General features: G+C 40.1%; 1 long non-coding RNA gene across 1 annotated transcript in view; it reads left to right on the forward strand.

Moving 5' to 3' along the window:
* The first annotated feature begins 3,431 nt into the window (after positions 1–3,431).
* The window catches only part of LOC109209468, a 15,275-nt gene continuing 12,960 nt past the window's right edge, over positions 3,432–5,746 (forward strand). The window contains exon 1 of the long non-coding RNA XR_002065354.1: positions 3,432–3,940. This is a non-coding gene — a long non-coding RNA (uncharacterized LOC109209468). The remainder of the gene's footprint in view (positions 3,941–5,746) is intronic.

The following is a 5,746-nucleotide window of genomic DNA, read 5'->3' on the forward strand; positions in this document are numbered from 1 at the left end:
CTTTTAATACCTTCCTCGATCCTCTCCCCTAGCTTGATGATGTCGGAGAATTTCTGGCCTTCAACCAGCATCAACCTTTCGTAGTACTGTGGGTCTTGAGCCCGGACGAAAAACCTGTTCATTTGTTCTTCTTCTAATGCCGGCCTGACCTTAGCAGCTTCTGATCTCCAACGAGTAGCATACTCGCGGAATGTCTCCGTAGGTTTCTTTTTCAAGTTCTGGATGTAGAACACATCTGGCGCATTCTCCGTGTTGAATCTGAACTGTCCATGGAATCGGACGCCATACTCGCCCAGTTTGACCACTTCTTCGGGTCTTGGCTAATGTACCAAGACAGTGCATCCCCTTTCAGACTTCTCATAAAGAGCTTCATGCGAACCTTTTCATCCTTTCCTACTCCGACCAGGTTGTCGCAGTATGTCCTTAAATGAACTCTGGGATCCCCGGTGCCATCGAACATTTCGAACTTGGGAGGCTTGTACCCCTCGGGCAGTTCGACATCTGGTTGAATGCAAAGGTCTTCGTAATTCAGTCCCTCGATCCCCTTGTTTCCTTCAACACCCTGAACTCGGCTAGTCAGCTTCTTGAGTTCTGCGGCCAGATTCTTGATAAGAGAGTCTTTGTCATCAGACTCAGGTGCGCTTGAGGCAGGCTGAATGGGGTGCGGCATGGTTTCCACATAGATGGGGGTGTTATGGTGATGATCATTTGTGGAGTTCAGTGGTTCGGGGATGAGCAGTGGGGTGTTGCTTGAAGTGTGGCATGTGTTGCAGTGGTGATGGGGAGTGGGTTGGTCTTGTGGCTTCGGGATGTTTTGAGGAGGTATGGGATTTTGAGTGTTGGGGAAGCTGATATCCGGGGTAGTGAGGGAAAATGACAAGCTTGCCAAGTTCCGAACTTGGTCCAATTCTTCCTGAAATCTTAATAACTTCTGTTCGAGCTGGGAGGCACTTTCCTTGGCAACCTGAATACCCTGAGAAGTCTCTACTCTTTCAACTGATCTCTCCTTTCTGATGTTGCTCAAATCTTCCATCTTTCCTTTATTCTTGTTTCTGATAGGACTCGGAGGAGGAGGAGGTAGAGGACCCTTGGATCTTGTGGAATATGATGACGATGCCAGAGTGCACGAACTAACCTTTGGGGAGGGGAATAAGCAAAAGTAAAAACAAAAGGTAACAAGTTAGTAGGGATCGTGAGAAGAAAACGTTGCAATATTTAAACACATAGTGTAAGAATATAAATCGTGTCCTAAATTGGGAGCCTCGTTGTGCCCGAGGTAGGCCTAGAGACAAGTAAATTTGGAGAACTTAGAATGCTAAATGCCTCATTTTATTGATAAAAAATAAGACGAATCCCAAAACGACCCTAAATAACAGGAAATAAAATGTCACTAGTGGCCATAGACCCTATTACATTTGTAAAGCAAAAATAAACTCCTATCTACTTGGTCCCAGAAGGACCTTCCCCAGACTCGGCATTGTTGGCTCCCTCGTACAGTTCTCCCAGCTCGCGCAATCCTAGCAACAAGTAGGCCCTCGCCAGATGTCCGCCTTCATTTCCTTCAGCAACCCAGCAATCTTCAATCCTCTTCAGGAACTTCTTTTCTAGCTCCACTATGCCCCGCTCCAAACAGATCAGTCGTTTGTTGGCGCTGACAGCCATATCTTTCCATTCTCCAATTAGCTTTTGATTGGCTTCTTGTATTTCGCGGTGCTCATTTTCACATTACTTAATCTGTACTTCAGCCTTTTCGTCATGACCCTGTGACCTCGAACAAACCCGGGTTTTCCTAACCCACTACGATCGTCCTCCAACCAACTTGGATAGTATGGAGTATAACCAGCGTGGTACCTGTCTGGTTCTATGGAATCCTTTCCCAGGATGATTTTGCAGTGCCACATATGCTGAGCTTAACACTTGTACGGACTATCGTCAGCCTGGAAGTCAGCCCGGAAATGACTCATCTTGTCGACCCTTGGTATAACCTGCTTCCTGCCTTCCTGTCTCATGACCTGGATAGGGACATATGGGTAGGTCCCTCTTAAACCGATCGGTATCAGAAATGGAGTATCCCTAGACCGTATGATGAATTCTTCAGTAGGGAACCACTCAAACATCCATTGCACCCGGTCTTCAGTAAGATTGTCGAAGAGCTCGACCCACTCTCTAGCATTCTCTGGTTGGGCGAACATGTTGGGCATATAATTCATCCGCTTCGGGTGATGAAAAGCGATATGATCATCCCAGTCTCTACGATGGATTTCCTGCCGGTACTCACCCCTTTGGAGGTGCTCCATGAGCCATAATTGGAGTAGTAAATTACATCCCTCGAAATGTTTGGCCCCTTGTTGACATCTTTCTAGGGCTCGGTATATTTTTGCAACTATCATTGGCACAAGGCTGAATAACTGCCCGTTAATTCCTTCCATCAAGGTCTTGGTGACCATGGCCAGTCTGGTATGGATTCTTGCTTTCTTTGTCGGAAAAACTATCATCCCCAAAAAACAGAACATAAACACAAATACCCTTCGGTGGATGTGCCCCAATGAGGTGATGGCGAACTCGTCCGGATAGGTAGGGTATGATTTGCTATGGCCGTACCTTTCATACAAATGGTCAAAGGGAATGTAAAACTTCTCCAAACATGTCAAGTCGGGATTCTTCTTTAGACCCATCATCTTAAGAAAACCCCTACCTTTACGATTTTCCGGCATTAGCAAACCCGGAGTTTCCCATGGTATCCCAGCCAGTCCTCCTATCTCCTCAAGCAAAGGTGTCATCTCAATGTCTCCGAAGCGGAATACCGACCTATCACAATCCCAAAACAGAGTTGCAGCTGTGAGCATCTAATTTTTTACCATACTTGGAATTTTTCATCACTTTATAGTATGTAAATAAATTTTAAGTTAATCTACATCTTTTAGCACTTATTTTACCTTTTTTTTTTACTTAAAAGAAAAAATTTAAAAATCACAAAAAAAAAAGAGAGTCACATTTGTAGTACATGTTTTATCTTCATTTGCAAAGAAAGAAAACGTTTCCTAAAAAATATTTTTGTCTAGTTTAGCTTAATTTCTAGAGTTAGAGGTCGTGATAAATAGATGGTGCATAATTAGTAATTTTAACATTATCATTCAAACTAAAAATAAAAAAAAAAGTAGAAGAAAAGAAAAGCAAGAGTTGCCACGTTACCCGAAAGAGATACCAAGGAAGACATCATTTTTTGACACCATGGGCATATTCGCGTTCTGGACAATTTTGCATTTATGGTTTTTTTTAGTTTTCTTCTTTCTTTCTTTTTTTTTTTCTAATTTTTATTTCATTAGATGCTTCTTGTTCCCCAAGGTTTAAAAGTACACATGCACTAATTCTATTGGTGGAATTCCACTCACACAAACACAATCACGTGATCACACACCTGCACACTCACATTTTATTCCTTCACACTAATTTCATAACAGATTTATTCCCCCACAGCCCACTCATTTTTTTTGGGAGATTTCTTGGGGAGCACACTCAAAATACCTATATAAACATCTACTACACACACACAAAAGGGCGGATAATAACAAACGGGGCTGGTAGATCAAAAACAAAAACAGAGCACCACAAAGGGGGAACGAAAAAACAAAGAAAATGTCCTTTGCTCCTCCATTTTAGAGCCTTCTTCCTCCATGAAAACACCAATATCCACCTCCAAAGCTGCTGCAAAAAATACAGCAACTCTCCTCCTCAAACCAGCCCAACCAGACGCGGCAAAAACGAGCCGAAAATCCAGCGAAACAGTCTCTTTCGCACAGAACACTGCAATCCCAAGGTTGAGTCGTCGAGGTTGTCCGTTCGAGTTCGTCGGCGAATTTGAGCTTCTCCGGCGAAGTTGCCGTTTGAGGTTTCCGGTAACTGGTTTTGTTTGTTGTCGCCGGTCCGGGACATGCTTTTGGTTAGTTTTCTTGCCCTTTTGTTGTTCTTCTCAGAAGTTCTGTTCTCCATGTTTAATGAGCCGTTTGGTTAAGTTTTCTTGTTTGAATTAGTTATTTTATTTGCATCAATTTTTACTTTATATATCATAAGTCAATGGCTTATTTGTTATATTTCATCTTGTTTTGATAATTTTATTAATTTATTTATTTCTTTGCCTAATTTGTGCTTATTATGTGGAATATATCAAGTTCATTCTCATGTCTATTGTGTCAATGCCTTCATGCTTAACTGTTTTGGTATTTTACACTATTTCTCTTATGATTGTATGTTTGAGATTGATTTATTAACTAATGAGCCATTAATCTTTGTTTAAAGTGGATGAATTTCATTTTTGTTGTATTTGACTTTCACAATGTCTTGTTATTTTGGGCTAATAGAGGGGACCTTGGTTTGAAATGGCTCCTGTTTGAATTAATTGGGCCGAAAGAGAAATTGTTAGGCCCGATAACTTTAATATATGATTAAATAAACTAGCCCACCTTTCCATAGCTAATTTATTTTATTTCTTCCATAATGCTTTCCATAACTCTTAAGCCTTCGCAATAATATCAAATTTAGGAAAATAATTGTGAATATCCGTAGTTTGCTTTCGTTGAGTACAATCTTTAGAAATCGAGGCATGCTATTTAGTCGAACTTTCATGGCCCTCGCAAATTTGAAATGCGTAGTTGCTTTAGGCGCGCTATTTAAAAATTACTTTCCTAAACTCGGGTGTGCATTTCATGCGACCCAAATCCAAATCCCAAAACGTCGAATAAGAATGTGTCGAGGATCCGGGTGCATTTCATGTGACGTGATCCGAAAACACGTTCTTAAACGACATTCACTTTCTTAATAATTGACTAAAAGCGGTAAGTAATTCTAAAATCACACTATAGGTTTAACATGTATTAAAATCAGATTTTAGCCAAAGTTAGCAGTTGGCGGACCAATGATAGCGGAGGGCAAATGAAAAAATGAAAAAAAAAGAAAAACAATGAAAAAAAAGAAAGAAAAAAAAAGAAAAAAAGAAAAAGAAAAAAGAGAGGGTGAGGTGTGAAAATAAAGCAAGTAGGGCCCAGTTTTGTTTTGTTACATTTTTTTTTATTAAGAAAAAGACCAAAAAAGAAAAAACATGAAAAATCCAAAAGATTTTGCATTTTTATCATTTTACAAAAAATCAAAAATCAAAAAAAAGAGGAAAAAGAAAATCCAAAAAGAGTTTGCATGTTTCATCATTTGCAAGGAAAAGACGAAAAAATATGTTTTCTCTAAATTAGTTATTTTTTTTAATTCTCAACCGTATCCAATCTGCCCGAACTACGCATACCTGATTCTCGTCTTTCGGGGCGTGATACGTAGGCAACCCACATAGGGTCCGGTCTTCCTAGTAAATCTTAGGTTCTTGGCTTTGCGGGGTCTTAGCCAAATTTTGCACTTCTAGCCACCTTTTGGCTAAATAAGTCATTTCGCAAAAATAATCGCAACCATGTCTTGCATGTGTCTAATAGGGAATGTTGTTGCCTCACATAGTGTTGGTTTAAGTTTTCTCATACAGGTGTGAATTTACTAACCGGAGTTTGAGCAGGACAGATACCCCAGGACCGCTGCATTCAGGAGTTGCTTAAGGAGATTTACTCTTATTTTTATTTTTAGTTATTTTTGGGTATTTTTTTTATATCGTCTTTTACTTTCTATGTTTTGTACAGAGATGTCAAGTTTTTGTCATTGTACTTTTTATTTTATATTTGACAAGGTGTGGTGTAATTCAAAAATCCAAAAAAAA

Source organism: Nicotiana attenuata, unplaced genomic scaffold (assembly GCF_001879085.1).
Source record: "Nicotiana attenuata strain UT unplaced genomic scaffold, NIATTr2, whole genome shotgun sequence".
In the NCBI taxonomy this organism is placed as follows: domain Eukaryota; kingdom Viridiplantae; phylum Streptophyta; class Magnoliopsida; order Solanales; family Solanaceae; genus Nicotiana; species Nicotiana attenuata.